At 41.6% G+C, this 16,800-nt stretch overlaps 1 non-coding gene across 1 annotated transcript; it reads right to left on the bottom strand.

The window, feature by feature from the left end:
- Positions 1–612: 612 nt before the first annotated feature.
- Trnar-ucg (transfer RNA arginine (anticodon UCG)) lies at positions 613–685 on the bottom strand. The gene has a single exon. It is a non-coding gene; the product is annotated as a tRNA-Arg (tRNA).
- Between the last annotated feature and the right edge of the window lie 16,115 nt (positions 686–16,800).

The following is a 16,800-nucleotide window of genomic DNA, read 5'->3' as shown; positions in this document are numbered from 1 at the left end:
CATAAAACCGATTTATACATTTATCTTTGCTCGTGTGAATTGTTCCATGTTTATGAAGCTTAAATTACTTCCGTGAAGTGCCAACTTGACATCATGACAGAATATAATCTCTTTTCCTCCCGTTTAGCGATGTGGGAAGAGTTTTGAATGGACTCGACACCTGTCTATTGATATGTTTATTACTGCGCAAAATGCTTCTTCATTTGAGCAGAATAACCAGTTAAAAGATCATTCAGCCTACCCTCAGAGGAGCCTGATGTTAGCAGCGTGTTCGTTATTTGTTTTTCGAACAACAAAAACAAGACCCAGCAGCGGATTCGTTATTCAAACACTGTATATTAAACAACTACAGTAATGGGGTAAAATACACTGAAACTCATGTTATAAATGATAGCAGGTTCGTCTCACAGGGTACCCTCCTCCAAAAGCTGTTTAGTTATTCAGAACGTTTGAATAACGAAAACTTATCCAGCGCCGGATTATTCGATTTATGTCCACCTATTTCATCAAATATAATATATAAGATAGTCTATCTTTCAACAACTGTTTACAAGTTATTTAGTACTTTTGAATAACGAAACACAAGCCAGTAATTACATTCTGACAAAAATACGACCCCGACGAGATTCGAACTCGCAATCTTCTGATTCGAAGTCAGACGCCTTATCCGTTAGGCCACGAGGCCGACAGGAATTGGAGCAGAAATATAGTAATAATTCACTGGCGTCGGTGTAGGTGTGTTTCCCATATGCTCTATTGATTACATTGTGTGTAATGAACGCGACAGCGGGCGGTGTATTGGTTCACGTATTGTATATGTAGGCCTTTAACGTTGCCAAACTTTATCACAGCTATAAGGGGCGTTGGGCATGAAATAATGTCAAAGTTCTATTTTTCAAATAGAAAATCATTTAAAATGAGAAAAAATTTGAACATTAGTTATGAACTGGTCATTGTGAAATGGGGAGGGGGGGGGGGGGGGGGGGGAGGGTCATGGAAAAATGTAACATGTATGCTGGTCGGCCATTACCCCCCTCCCCTCATTCCCCCCACCCCACCCCACCCCACCCCATTTCATTTACTTGACTGGTCCTTAATAATAAACGTCACATGTGTTGATAGAGGAGAGAAGATTTAATTAAACATAAACACCCACAGGGGGCAGGGTACAAAACAAGAACACGACTAGTTATGAAGGAAACTTATAATCATTGAAATACACACTGGAATACAAATATTATTAAAGTCTAGAGAGGAGATGCATATGTCGATGTGTCTCCTGTTAGACAATGCATATATTCCGCAGAAAATTGGGTCACACCACAGACAAATTACCATTTGCCAGGTATAAGTATGTAAATATACCATTAACATTACGATCATGAGAGCAACATGAACCTCGTTGAATAATTCATTACAGGCCTAATGTACCATTAACTTCCGCGACAATACAAGCAATAAATCGCCGTGCCCTCCACGCAAGGAAGAAGGGAGCGGCAAGTTAATACTGAGCAATGTGGACGTTGTGCGTGACCGGTTCAGTCGAACTTGTTAGTTCGGGTACCGTGTACATTTACAGTATTGTTACACCAGACAGCGTACATGGCTTAGTGGGGTGTGTTAGGTTGGGTACAGTTTACAGTTGGCATGGTGGGGTGTGTTAGGTTGGGTACAGCGTACATGGCTTAGTGGGGTGTGTTAGGTGGGGTACAGTGTACATGGCTTAGTGGGGTGTGATAGGTGGGGTACAGTGTACATGGTTTAGTGGGGCGGGGGGTAGGTTTGGTACAGTGTACATGGCTTAGTGGGGTGTGTTAGGTGGGGTACAGTGTACATGGCTTAGTGGGGTGTGTTAGGTGGGGTACAGTGTACATGGCTTAGTGGGCGGTGTTAGGATGGGTACATTGTACAAGGCATAGTGGGGTGTGTCAGGTGGGGTACAGTGTACATGGCTTAGTGGGGTGTGTCAGGTGGGGTACAGTGTACATGGCTTAGTGGGGTGTGTCAGGTGGGGTACAGTGTACATGGCTTAGTGGGGTGTGTCAGGTGGGGTACAGTGTACATGGCTTAGTGGGGTGTGTCAGGTGGGGTACAGTGTACATGGCTTAGTGGGGTGTGATAGGTGGGGTACAGTGTACATGGTTTAGTGGGGCGGGGGGTAGGTTTGGTACAGTGTACATGGCTTAGTGGGGTGTGTTAGGTGGGGTACAGTGTACATGGCTTAGTGGGGTGTGTCAGGTGGGGTACAGTGTACATGGCTTAGTGGGGTGTGTCAGGTGGGGTACAGTGTACATGGCATAGTGAGGTGTGTTAGGTTGGGTACAGTGTACATGGTTTAGTGTGTGTGTGTGAGGGGGGGGGGGGGGTAGGTTGGGTACAGTGTACATGGCTTAGTGGGGTGTGTTAGGTTGGGTACAGTGTACATGGCATAGTGAGGTGTGTTAGGTTGGGTACAGTGTACATGGTTTAGTGTGTGTGTGTGAGGGGGGGGGGGGGGGGTAGGTTGGGTACAGTGTACATGGCATAGTGGGGGGTGTAAGGTTGGGTACAGTGTACATGGCTTAGTGGGGTGTGTTAGGTTGGGTACAGTGTACATGGCTAGTGGGGTGTGTATGGATGGGTACAGTGTACATGGCTTAGCCTGGGGTGTAAGGTTGGGTACAGTGTACATGGCTTAGTGGGGTGTGTATGGATGGGTACAGTGTACATGGCTTAGCGTGGGGTGTAAGGTTGGGTACAGTGTACATGGCTTAGCGTGGGGTGTGTTAGGTTGGGTACAGTGTACATGGCTTAGTGGGGTGTGTATGGATGGGTACAGTGTACATGGCTTAGCGTGGGGTGTTAGGTGGGGTACAGTGTACATGGCTTAGTGGGGTGTGTTAGGTTGGGTACAGTGTACATGGCTTAGCGTGGGGTGTAAGGTTGGGTACAGTGTACATGGCTTAGCGTGGGGTGTAAGGTGGGGTACAGTGTACATGGCTTAGTGGGGTGTGTTAGGTTGGGTACATTGTACATGGCATAGTGGGGGGTGTAAGGTTGGGTACAGTGTACATGGCTTAGTGGGGTGTGTTAGGTTGGGTACATTGTACATGGCATAGTGGGGGGTGTAAGGTTGGGTACAGTGTACATGGCTTAGTGGGGTGTGTTAGGTTTGGCACAGTGTACATGGCATAGTGGGGGGTGTAAGGTTGGGTACAGTGTACATGGCTTAGTGGGGGGTGTTAGGTTTGGCACAGTGTACATGGCTTAGCGTGGGGTGTAAGGTGGGGTACAGTGTACATGGCTTAGCGTGGGGTGTAAGGTGGGGTACAGTGTACATGGCTTAGCGTGGGGTGTTAAGTTTGGTATAGTTTACAGTTGGCTTAGTGGGGTGTTTTAGGTTGGGTACAGTTTACAGTTGGCATGGAGGGGTGTGTTAGGTTGGGTACAGTTTACAGTTGGCATGGTGGATATTTTGTTAGGTTGGGTACATTGTACATGGTTTTGTGGGGTGTGTTAGGTTGGGTACAGTTTACAGTTGGCATGGTGGGGTGTGTTAGGTTGGGTACAGTTTACAGTTGGCATGGTGAGGTACAGTTTACAGTTGACATGGTGGATATGTTGTTAGGTTGGGTACAGTTAACAATTGTCATGGCGGGTGTGTTATGTTGGGTGCAGTTTACAGTTGGCATGGTTGGGTGTGTTAGGTTGGGTACAGTTTACAGTTGACATGGTGGGGTGTGTTAGGTTGGGTACAGTTTACAGTTGGCATGGAGGGGTGTGTTAGGTTGGGTACAGTTTACAGTTGGCATGGTGGATATTTTGTTAAGTTGGGTACAGTTTACAGTTGGCATGGTCGGGTGTGTTAGGTTGGGTACAGTTTACAGTTGGCATGGTGGGGTGTGTTAGGTTGGGTACAGTTTACAGTTGGCATGGTGGGGTGTGTTAGGTTGGGTACAGTTTACAGTTGGCATGTTGGGTGTGTTAGGTTGGGTACAGTTTACAGTTGACATGGTGGATATGTTGTTAGGTTGGGTACAGTTTACAGTTGGCATTGCGGGTTCGTTATGTTTTGTGCAGTTTACAGTTGGCATGGTTGGGTGTGTTAGGTTGGGTACAGTTTACAGTTGGCATGGTGGGATGTGTTAGGTTGGGTACAGTTTACAGTTGGCATGGAGGGGTGTGTTAGGTTGGGTACAGTTTACAATTGGCATGGTGAGATCTTATTAGATTGGATACACGGGAATCAACGAAACTTCACGTGAATTAGCTAAGACTTTTTCATATAACGTTTTTAATAAGAGTCATAACAAAAATGCAAGTAAAGAAGACAAAGGTGATCACGATAGCAGATAAAATCAGAACCTTTGAAATACCATACCATCAGGGTAGCAATTAAACAATGCTTTACGGCTTTCATAAATCAGGGCTGCTTTCATATGCGGATTTACAGCCTCGCGATTCGAACAAGGAGTTCATTAAAAACACATTTCGCATCCTATCGTATCTCATTTTTGCCATCGACCTATATCTCAAAGCGAACGGTGATCGAATGCCAGTGGATGGCATGGAGTAGATACAGTTATTACTACCCTTTCCGCCATGTAAGAATGCCGGATTCGTTGTAATTGTTTTACTGCTTTGTCGAAACTCATTATTGCCCTTGGCAAGAAATCGAGTCTCTTGCTTGGAATAGATCGGATTCATATTGGATGTCTCGTAAATGATGGTTTATTTCACATCAAAGATGGAACGAACACCGAGCTATGGTATGAGGTTAGCGTATTCGCTGTTCTGGATCGATTTTCGAGCTGACAATGGATGTCAATATCAAAGCATGGCACGTCGTTATATATGGTCTATTACGACCAGCAGAAACATATTGCTCGTGATTGGCTGTCGGTGATATTATGATTAATGTATATTTCAGGGTGAGTGATGGGTAATGCATACTTACAGTTTTATTGCAGGTCTGACTCGCGCAACAAATCAGAATTTGGATGAAAGTAAAGCAATGAATGGGACATGATGAATTGGACAGATATTACCATGACTTTACATGCTGAATGTGCCCGAGGCTTTGACTTCAGCAACACTACTATGGCACTAACACTATATAACACTAACAACCATAACCAATACTGGTACTTAACATACACTAATGTCACTGAAACTAAAAGGACTTATGTCACTAACACTAATGTCATTAACACCAAAATCACTAATGCCACTAACACTAAAATGACTAATATCACTAACGCGAAAACCACTAATGTCACTGACACTAAAAGACTAATATCACCAACACTAAAACCACTAATGTCAAAGGCACTATAAAGACTAATGCCACTAAACCTAAAACCACCAATGCCACTAACACTAAAACCATCTAATGTCACCAACACTAAAAAGACTAATATCACCAACACTAAAACCACTAATGTCACTGACACTTAAAAGACTAATGTCACTAACACTAAAACCACCAATGCCACTAACACTAAAACCGTTTATGTCACTAACACATAAAACAGTAATCTCACTAAATTTTCAAACATTAATTTCACTAACACAACCAACTAACACTAAAAACGCTTAAAACCCACGGACACAAACATTAACACAACATTTACGTAACGACGTGACCCAAACCGACAATGATGATGATAATGATTATGACATTAAACAACCATATTACTATTGCTTCTGAAACTTATAGCTTCTCCAATAACAGTACTGATCACCATAATCGCTGTCAACACCTTAATTGTGACTTTACATATGCTAACAACGTGTTCAATAGCCTTATCCTGAAATAGCCGACTCAGCTGGTGGGAAATATTCAGACAGAGCCACAAGGCAGATTGAATAACGCTGTTTGCGGACTAGCATCGTCTTACGAATGATGACCCAACTACCACTTTATGACTCATTGGAAATGTGTCAGTGTCTGTGTTATCTATGTCTCCGCTGCTGATAAACACATTACACAACATCCTCTGTTTACGAGGTGTGATAAAGGACAGATGAGCACAGCTGACAACGGTTCACGTGTCTATGTGGGTGAAATGTACATGGCGCTGCACTGGTGAAATGGCCATGCCCCTAGGGTCAGTCTCAGCCGAACAAGTGACACGAGTGATCCCCGGACCGTTCTCATTAGTCAACCTTCCCAGCACCCCCGGGCAATAATCGAGTGGACATAATCGTTCTTCTGAACCCTTACTACACCATCATCGTCCGTCAAACATTAAGCCTATGCACATAAATACATGTGAACCGGTTGTACACTGTGGGCTTGGTAGTGGGACAGGCCGTGTCTGTGTTTGTTATTGATCACGTGTATATGTGAAGACAGAAGGCACAGATGTATAGTTTAGTTTACCTTGTTAGCTCACCTAAACAAGATCATTTACATGTATTCACTGGGTAAATAAGTTCACTTATAGGGTTACCAATGCCCCACCTACACCCTGACAACCAACGAATGAGTGTTCTCACGTATAAACGTATCAACGAATTAACGTATCAACTGATACTCTTATCAACGAATCAACTTCACTTCGGTGAAACCCACGAGTACGGGTATGGTGCTGACAAACCTAGAAACATAATCGGGGCGAACCGGGATTCGAACCCACAATCATAGGTTTCTGGCGTGCCCAAGGGACGCAACTCTGCACAGCGAATCGCGGCGCCTTAGACGACTGGGCCATCCGTGCCCCCCATCCGGGTATGAACGTATCAGCGTATCAATACAGCGTATTGTCGTACGAAATATCAATGTAGCGCTGCGTATCAGAGTCTTTGCGTATCGAAATATCAGCGTATCAGCGCATCTATGCTTCAGAGCATCAACTTATGCACGCTAGCTCTAATATGTGTAAATATACAGAATACATTCACTTTGTTCAAATTGCTTCATAAATCATTTTTACAATATTTAGTTGTTGCGGTAACAGGACACGGAGATAACGTACCACATAACTCGCCACCATTGTTGTTCCTCCTCCTTATCTAAGCCCTAAACCCTGTAATAACAGCCTCAACGCTGTGTTTCCGCTAATTCAACCAACAGTAACAACAGAGTCCGAAAGTTATAGCACAAGTAATTTATTACTTCATTATTAATTGCTAATTTAATACGTGTCAGAATTAATAGCGGCTTATTAAACGGCTGGTTCGGAAGGTGCTCACCCCTCCATAAAGAGAAGAAATATGATCGCGTATATTTCGAGCTCCGCAGCACCGCGTCGGCTTAAGTAGCTCCACACAGCGTGTTATTGCTACGCGTCTTTATGACTGCCAACATAATGGATTCACTTAGCATAAATTGTCTGTGCCGGTGCGATAATAGTGTTATAAATTCATTTAAAGAGTCAACTGGAGCAATCGCCTCTCAATGTCAAATTCTTACTTTTTAATGGATTGTGAGAAGACGCATGCGAGAATTGTTCATGTTTTGTTATGAGGAACAGTAGTTAGGTTACCCACAGATCTCGATGCCATACGTCGACTGAGTATACTGTACGTATGAAAAAACGCAACGTCGTCCACAAATGGTATTTTTGAACACCGTCCACGGTTTACGTGTGAGGCAAATTGTTTTACCATATTTCAAGGATCGGAAACACAATTTGTATTCCAAAGTCCCCTCAATACAAACTGTGTGCCTGTAACATCATCAGTTCTAACATGTGTGTTACCCCCTGGTGTCGATTGCAGTTACATTGCAAGGTATACTACTCAAAAGAAGTCAAAGGACATCCGATTCTTACATATTACATTGCATAACATTAATATGACAGACAGAAAGAGATTAACTATACTAATAAGAAAGAATCGGGTGTCCCTTAAAGTCTTCTTAGTATATACACGCTTAGCCGTCTCAAACGGACCGTGAAGATCCGGGGTAGAATAGCTCTTCAGCAACCCATGCTTGCCGTAAAAGGTGACTATGCTTGTCGTAAAAGGCGACTAACGGGATCGGGAGGTCAGGCTCGCTGACTTGGTTGATGCATGTCATCGACCCCTCATTGCGAGGATCGATGCTAGTGATATCAATCACTGGATTGTCTGGTCCAGACTCGATCATTTACAGACCGCCGTCATATAGCTGGAATATTGCTGAGTGTGGCGTTAAAAAAACAACCAACCAACGTTTCAAACGTGACTCGGCATTGACACATGTTACCAAAAAAGAACGCTACTTCTTTGAGTGGCGTTTTATCACTTGCTTGATAAAGGTCTTAGAATCGACATCGAAACGTCACCTCTATTGTGAGAAGTTGCGCTTCTTCAATGTATAAAATTGACAAATTCCAGAGGTCTCCCATTAATAAAGTTAACCAGTGCATTTTTCTCAACCTTTGGTACACCAAGGAGAATGACAAAAAGGGTTAGATAAACTGCCTTCATTACTGACAGCGAGTGTCAGATACGTCCATGTTGGAAACTGATGACTTACGAGTCAGTAAGTTATCTACATGTCCTTGTCAAACATAGACCGGGCCATGTTTGACTGCTCTATCACAGTCACGTCGACGGTTCTCTAACTCTCAAAGGTCACGTTTGTTGTCCTTCACAGAGTGATTGTCTGGTATTTACATCACTTAATAACCTGTTCAAAGGAATACCTACATAGGTAGGTAATTAGACGTAACTTGGCGTCGGATACAGATTATATTCAACAAAATTATTCTGCTACTTCTTTAGGGGGATGCAGCGGTAGCCCAGTGGTTACCGCGTTCGTTCGTCACGCAGAAGGTCCGGGTTCGATTCCCCACATGTGTAAAGCCCATTTCTGGCGTCCCCCATCGTGAAATTGCTTGAAGATTGTTAAAAGCAGCGTAAAACCACACACACTCACTGTTTCATTAGGACCGAGGCTGGCGTTGACGATGTACATTCGCGTCATCGGTTCGATATTTGTTGCTGAATTTTATTTATACATTTAACACTACAGTATGCATTTAAGCATCAGGATAAGTGGGTAATCATAGATTCATCATTATTTCAGCCACCGGTACTAAACACGATCAGCGTTCTACAATTTCAACTTATCGAATCGAACCACCTTTAATGTGTCGAATGCAATTTACGTAACCATATAATCGAAAGAGATTAATAGATTTTCGATAAGCACGGTAGTCACGCACTTCAACGAAACCTTTTGGGAATAGCCTTATGTTGTTACTATCTCCACCATTTTGTCTGAGACCATCAAGGACTTCTTTCCACGCAGTGAAATATTATAGAAGGTACTAAAATTGTTATCGTTCCCCTGACTGTGTTAGTTTGTTTGGGAGATATAAACCAGCCGCGGCAATCTGTCAAACTAAATCAAGCCGGAGATCGTATATAACAGTTTATGCTACCCCTCCCAGCATGTCGAGGAAAACCGCCTTCCGCACAAACTGGAGGAGGATTCAGGATTATCTAGTTCACTAGAAACACGATATGCTTAATCAGCACATAGGCCATCGTTTGTGAATTATATCATATGATATCATGATGCACGTGCAACGATGATACGCCTCATAGAGGCTACATCAGGTCAAAGTAAGACATTTTATTTCCCCCAAGAGATTGAGCTTTGGTAATCAGCTTTTCTCCATCGCTTGGGGTCGGAGAGAAGCTCTTGGGCATAATTCAAGTCAGCCGCTCGTCTTCAATCAATCACATTCCGGATTCTAGTCCGATTTTTAGACAAACCCGATCGATCGGCAAATCTCGCGAGATTGCCCAGTCGATAACTTCGGCTGTTGCACGCGACAGGGAGAGATTAAGGCTGCCAGGAAATAACTCACGAAACTAATAGAACCCATATCAAATATTATCAAAGTCATAACTGGATATATCGACCAAACAGAGAGTGACACGTGAAATAAGTGGTAAATCTGGATTAAGCATCTCTCTTCAAGGACATATAAAATGTGAGCGGCCATAGCGAGATTTAGCTGAAATTCCGTCCAACACGCGACACCCTTAGTTTTCTCATTTAGAGTAAGTGATATTGGACGTCCATCGATTAGAATTTATTTTGATTGATTTGGTAGACAATTTTGTTCGCTTTTCCTCGTTTGAAGAATTTTTCGTTTGTCCCCCGCAGCACTTGTTCCTCGTCAATGAGCTCGCCAGTAGATCATGGCCTGCCCTAGTCTGGCTGCAGGCAATTCAATTGAAACAATAATGAAGTGAAATGTATAGGTACTATGGCTTTAGTCAACATTTCAGGAGAACTAAGGGCGAAGATGAAGTGAAATTCGATCAGGACTTTGAAGTAAAGTAGTTTCTTCCCACGTTACAATGAAACCGATTAAGCCAGCAACCGATTCAACAAGAGCTTTCATTTGTTCGTACTTGGAATAATGAGGTAGGAGTGTTATACAGTCTGTTCGATAGCGCCGCGTTATAGCAGGGCTGAGATGTAATGCAAGACATGCATGTTTATTACGTTACGTCTGTGTTATCGGATGTATTGATATCATTTATCATTGGGAGTATCGACGGGGGATTGGCTATACAAGCTGCTACAGCACGGCCCAGTTGAGATAAATCAAGCAGACATTGTACAAAGATCATGTTGTGACTACAGATCCACGTCGTAGAATTTCCACAAAGGGAATTACCAATCATCTATTGCACTCAGGGCATAATAGATTTAGTGTTCCATTAAAATCGGAATAAATTGGATACATAGTTATTGATTTCCATTTATCTTTATTGGTTACGGTAGCCTTGTGGTTAAAGCATTCGCTCGTCACACCGAAGACCTAGGTTCGATTCCCCACATGGTTACAGTGTGTGGAGCCCATTTTAAGCGTCCCCGGAATGTTACCAAAATCGGTGAAAAACCATACTCACTCACCCATGCATGTCCATAAACTGAAACAGAAAGAACACACTTGAAAATTGGATTTGACCCCAAAATTACAAACGTTATCAAAACGTTTTTAAGCTAAAAACAGTGCGAACGTGAGGTCCAAAACACAACAAACATTCCCGTATAAAATACATCACCATCGAATAACCATAACGTGTTTGTTTCATTTTAGCCACCATCAAACATGGCTACATACTTTCCTTTGCACGGCAGTGTATATCCGAAACACGAAAAATCCGAATATATTCTTATCTCGACACACACTCGTTTTCTTGCATCATGAAGACCTCACAAAAAAAGTCCTGGACATCCTCGATCAAATATATGATGGCACACCTACTTCCCAAATCCAACAGTGAAAATGCCCCTTGCTCAAAATTCTATGAAGCTCTTCAAACAAAATTTAGAAATATATTTCTCATTGAAAGTGACCAAGTAAACACTGATAACTCCCACAAACGTAGGCATCTAGGACTTATTAAAGATAAATTTGAACTTAAGAAGTATGTTTCAGCTGTAAAATGTAAAGATCATAGATAAGCTTTAACCAAATTAAGACTCAGTTGCCATAATCTGGAGATTGAAAGAGGCCGATACACTAACACGCCTGTCGACCAGAGAATATGTAAATTATGTAACCTAAATAAGATAGAAGATCAGAAACACTTCCTTTTGTACTGTCCAAATTATCAGAACGAAAGGCAGATACTTCTTCGAAGCAACACTAGACCTCCAAATTTGCCAAAATGACAATAAAATCCTAGCAAATATCCTGAACCCCTGTACAGAAAGAGCAAAATATGTTTCACAAACTATCTCAGACATGTTTATTAAAAGAACCGCTCTTATAGACAACATCAAGATATGACCTTATGATTATTATGTCTCATCTGTACAGTATCAGCATCATTAAAGTACAGGCTGCCAGCTACCCCATGACATATATATATATAAATGTTTATACACTATAAATGAAATAATATGTAATATTTATATATATAATGTACATTATGTATATCTACCTCTCATGTTGATAGTTATATTTATTCCATATGTAGTTAGTTTGTACCCTGCCCTACGAGGGTGTTCCGTACAGTAAAAACTCTTGACTCTTGACTCTTGAAGACAACTAGTTCCACATCATCAGCTATGGATGATCCTCCCAAAACATATAACTGTGCCATCACACACTGAGATCATTAAAACAAATAAAAAACAGACAAACTTATGTACAGTAAACTACGGTTATAACGAACTCAAAGGGACCACTAATTTTAGTTCGTAATAACCATAGTTCGTTATAAGCATATATACAGCATATACACAAGAAATGGTCGGGACTAAAAAATAGGTTCGTTATATCCGTCAGTTCGTTATAAGCGTGTTCGTTATAAACGTAGTTTACTGTATTATCACCATACCCATTTTGCTTGTAATACAGTGAGCTACGGTTATTAGGAGCGTATTATGAGACATTTAGTCAAAGTAGCTGTAACACTGGTAGTAATGTGATACAGCTGGTATTACGCTTAATCCATCACGGTGATCGTCAACGTTGGCACTAACCAGGGAAACATGAGAAAAGCGAGGCCATTGATGTGGGCCTCATGTTGCTTCTCAGATTTCCAGATATCCTGTCACACCAGGGATCATGAACGATGCGATTCTTGGATTCAAACCTCAAACAGCGCATGGGAATGACAGATATATAGCAAAGAACAATTAATAATGTGTGGTTTATTTCACGACAAAACATTGTTCTATGATGACGTTATGTCTGGAGATTGGAACATGCGCTCGCAACTTGACTTAAATTGGACGACGTTATTTTTCAGAGGGAAGTGTCTAGACCAAGAGAATAATTTAAAAATGAATCCAGCACAAGTTTGGAATGATTTGGAAAGTCTAGATTACCTCTGCTCTAGAAAGCAAGCATTGTTCTGGACTCCATTTAAATTTTATTTGGTATTTTTTAGATATATATTTATAAATAATATCTTTATTTCTGGGACTACATATTAGTCTAAACACAACAGCAGATGTTTCATCTTCGACCACTGGCCTAGTCTGAAGCTGTTACTCCCTCTGCATGTTTGTGTTGCTTATTTACGCAATAACTGTTTCTGATTCACCAACAAAATATAGTACACAATCCCGGAATCTAGACAAATATCGGGTAGCGTTTTTATTGACGTGCTGTTCAGTTTTGTGTGTTAATCAACACAATTTTATACTCTGATTCACGAAATCCCGTTTCTGTGAAACCCAGAATATAATGTAAACTTTGCAGCAAGAGTAAACGCGTCAGTGTTGACAACTGTGCTATGTATAAACACTATGCATGTCCCTGAACGCTGAATACCCCCGCAGAGGAAGAAGATTGAAGATGACAAATTACCCTGTGTAGATTTCACTGTCAACACCTTTCCATTGCAATCCATCTCCAACTCTCCACCACGAATACCGGGCAACCAAAACATGCCATCGCATCACCGTCTCTTTCAATCATGGAAATCCCATATAATCTCCCCGTGGTTCCGCGTATAATGCCATCTGAAAGACCATGTTCGCTAAATGTAAATCTGCCCATTATACGCTCGTAATAGCAAACGCAAGCTGCAGATCTCTCCATAATACAGATATGATGTATGTACTCAAGTAACTTTATATAGCTGGCTACTGGGCTTACTGATGTCTGGGTCAAAACCGTTCTGTAGACTTCTATCGATTTTATATCTGTTCGTATGTAGCCCACATAATTGCGGATTTGTAGATTATATGTCAATATGTGTATATTCCTTTGTTATGAAATAGAACACAAGCATCGGAGCGGTTGGTAGAAGGTTGTATGGACCGATAACTATTTGTTTTGCACAAGTTTTTCTTAGAGAAACAGTGTATGCTAAAACCTTCATACGTACATGTTAACAGCACATAAAACGAATACAGTATTGAGGAAAAAGGTATGCCAATTTTGTTAATCCTACTGAACGCGGTAACAAATTGATGTTAATTCGCTCTTTGTTTTAGAATAAGAGGCAGATAGTTTCTGCTTGATTTCAGTTCTCATTTTTTATGGGAGGGAAATAAAAAAGGAGCACCTGACTTCTTTGCGTTGCATTCATGGCATTGAATTGTGTTCCTCGTGGTCAAAGACAGAGGAATGATGACCAACGGATTTCTAGAAATGTGTTGGAGGTATGGAGTTCGGGCATGGGTATACATTACAGGGCAAAAGAAAGTATACACCCATGTTTGATGGTGGCTGAAAATGACACAAGCGAGAAATTGTTATTCGACGGTGTTGTATTTGATACAGGTATCATAGTTGTGTTTTGGACATTGTTTGCAGAATTTCGGCGACTGTTTTCAGCCGTTCTGATAAGATTTGTAATTTTTGGTCAAATCCAATTTTCAAGTCTATAGTTTCTTTCCCCCGCCAGTTTATTTACCCATTAACATGACAATTTCATTTTTTGTCATAATACACTTACAAAACATTTAATCAAGCATTTTGTTTATTTCGGTAAGTATGAGCAACAGGCTTTCTGTGCATAAATACAGTCCAAGATATTGACTACTATTATTGGTTTCATAGTTTATACTGTTTAATAGCACCAACGATGTTTCCTCATTCCCATCACATAACACATATTCTTGAGCTGCTGTAAGTATCGGATGTCGTACGCATCGTGATCGAGGTTGGATTACATGTGGCATTAATGATTGATATGATTGAAATGATAATGATCGTAGTTTATTTCGTGTAATACCTTGATCAATAAATACCAGCATTGTGGCTCAGATATCCATCGCCAGTTTGTCATTGGTGAAATGAAGCCACTGAGTCAGTAATATATCATAAAGACTTGCAGTCTGCTGGAATGTTCTATGTCTTTCAGAGCCCACCATCGTCCAATTAATCAGCTGACTGGCCACTGATGTGCAGTGACCAGCAAGGTAACCCCCGGGGCACGGAGTGACCACGCCAACAATGGCGGACAAGCTTGAAGCCAAGGCCTATTGACATGGTCAGCTGGGTCCTGATGTATTACGTTTCCTGATTATTGTCAGATAGTATTATGGTCATCTCGATGCAATTAACGTCGTCAGATGGGGAAATCAATCCCTTAATGTAATGGGAGCAGCGTTCGAAACACGCATGCCACGTCAGTGGTAGGCCATGCGTTGTGAAATCGTCCAATAGCCATCGGTTATTGAATTGTAAAATCTAATGGTCATGTGACAGGTTGATGGTCATCTTTAAGGAGTGGACATAATAGAAAATGGCCACAATTAGAGAAAACTGATACCTCTGTGAGAGTGGCGTATATTTATCGGAAAACAAGAAAGACCATCGGATCAGACTCCGCGGTATTAATTCCTTAGCTCCAACACGCACCTTGCTGCTGGCGGAATAAGTCGCCTAATTTTATTGCAAGCGGCACGACATCAAAGGAATATAAACTAACTTTGATTAGATCTAAGATTGCTGGTAATTGCTTCACGAGTGGAACGTTTACACAAACTATCTTGCCTGCATTACCTCTAAATTATAGAGAAGATGCCACGACAACGAGGCTTCGGATTACAAGCTCTAGATTAGCCAATGCGAAACAAAAACACAGATTTGAAGATACGGAAAATGAATTATTTCATCACTGTAGACTTTTATGTCATAGTTCATGTAGAGTCATCCCAAATTATGCATATTAATGTTGATCTTTTCAAACTCTTATCACGAAACATTCTTGTTACCGGTGCTTGAGCTGTGCAAACGTCGTTTGGGATCTTACGAGGCAGCAGTTAAATAGATCAAACGCTATGCTTACCGACTGTAATCTTTATTATGTTTCTGAAGAAAACTACTTTTTATATGTCAGACTCTGAACCCGTCTTTGTACCGAAGGTGAAACCTCACAAAAATAATGGTAATGCCTTAAAACATCCAAATACAGCCCAAATAGAATAAATTTAAATTTATATGTAATATTCGCATTGTTTCATAGCATACATTGCCTTCAAAATATGTTTCCATGAAAGTGCTATATATGCATATTCTCTCTCTCTCTCTCTCTTTCTATCTCTGTCTCTCTGTCTGTCTCTCTCTCTCTCTCTCTCTCTGTGTCTGTCTGTCTGTCTGTCTAGCTCTCTCTCGCTGTGTCTCTGTCTCTCCCCCCCCCCCCCCCTCTCTCTCTCTCTCCATGGCTGGTTCGATGTAGGTTTTTATCTACACTGAATTCAACCAGAGTGCTATTTCATAACAAAATACACATAAAATATATTAGATATTTTTAGAGCCTTTGTAGGATATACAAATAGATCATAGCTTGTTTTAAAGTGACTTCTTGTCACTGAAGTTGTGTTCCACTTTGTAAAAATCGTGCACCCTGACCACAACTGCGCACAATCCCATTCGCTACTAAATACTACTGATGAATCACGAACAATGTTCATGATGCAGTCGGAAACGTAAAACAGTTTAATCACACATGGTTACTTCAGATAGCTATCCTTGCACGAACTCGTGATTGTCTTGGGCGTAAGATCTAACTAGACATAGCAACATGGCTGCCACGATACAGCAGAGTCTGAAAAGTACAACATTCCGGCCACTGAAAGCCACTTTCTGCAAGGAACAAACGTTGGTAAGCTGAGGAGCAGGGCAACATAACAGACATTATAAGTTCCTCTCTTGAACGCTTACAGACAAACCCTGTGGCGGACGCTGATGTAAAGTTGCCTTACAATGAGTTTCGGAGCAAGCTTCAAGAACGTGTCTATTTCCCTGACGCTAATGTCCCTCCTGCAATGGACAACCCTTAGAGTGATTGATAAACAGAGTTGGGAAATGTATGAGGATACGTGCGTGGTGTGGTGTGATTAGCTGTATGTGAAGACCACAGGTGTATGGTGGTGGTATTGTGTTCACCATT

The sequence above is a fragment of the Haliotis cracherodii genome, unplaced genomic scaffold (assembly GCF_022045235.1).
Source record: "Haliotis cracherodii isolate W230 unplaced genomic scaffold, xgHalCrac1.p SCAF_1, whole genome shotgun sequence".
Classification (NCBI taxonomy): domain Eukaryota; kingdom Metazoa; phylum Mollusca; class Gastropoda; order Lepetellida; family Haliotidae; genus Haliotis; species Haliotis cracherodii.
The sequence above is the reverse complement of the archived record's forward strand: the minus strand, read 5'-3'. Positions and strand labels throughout refer to the sequence as shown.